Source organism: Lottia gigantea (genome assembly GCF_000327385.1).
Source record: "Lottia gigantea unplaced genomic scaffold LOTGIsca_621, whole genome shotgun sequence".
In the NCBI taxonomy this organism is placed as follows: Eukaryota; Metazoa; Mollusca; class Gastropoda; family Lottiidae; genus Lottia; species Lottia gigantea.
Window position 1 is genome coordinate 2,012 of NW_008710119.1, and position 729 is coordinate 2,740.

Here is a 729-nt window from a genome sequence, read left to right on the forward strand (position 1 = left end):
CATGTGCCTGGACTGTAATTAGATGAAAAATTACAAAACATGAGCCAAATCGTTGTATTTCACAAAGTTAGGTATCGTACGTTTTACCTTGGTATTGCTTAAAAGAGCAGATAATAAGCAATTTTTCCTTAGCGAACCTTTTTCGTATGGGATATTTTTGAGCTCGGTTTTTTTTTATAAATGTCTAGCTTGCCCATGTGTATATGCGTGCAAAATTTCAGCTTTGTAGCTTTGTAACTTTTTAAAATAAAAATTTATTTGGATTTGAGCGCTTCTCGTGCAGTCGTCCCTTGTAAGAAAGAAATATCCATTTTTTGCCCTAATTGTTTTTAATTAGCTTTTAAGTGATATACCATGAGCCTGGGCCCTAATTAGAAGGAAAAGTCCCAAACATGGGCCAAATCGGCGTATTTCGCAAAGTTAGGTATCGGACCTTCACCCTTGGTATGGCTTAAAATTGCAGATAATAAGCAACTTTTCCTGGGCTAACTTTTTTCCTATGGGAGATTTTTGAGCTGGGTTTTTTTCTAAATGTCTAGCTTGCCCATGTGTATATGCGTGCAAAATTTCAGCTTTGTAGCTTTGTAACTTTTTAAAATAAAAATTTATTTGTATTTGAGCGCTTCTCGTGCAGTCGTCCCTTGTAAGAAAGAAATATCCATTTTTTGCCCTAATTGTTTTTAATTAGCTTTTAAGTGATATACCATGAGCCTAGCCCTAATAGAAGGA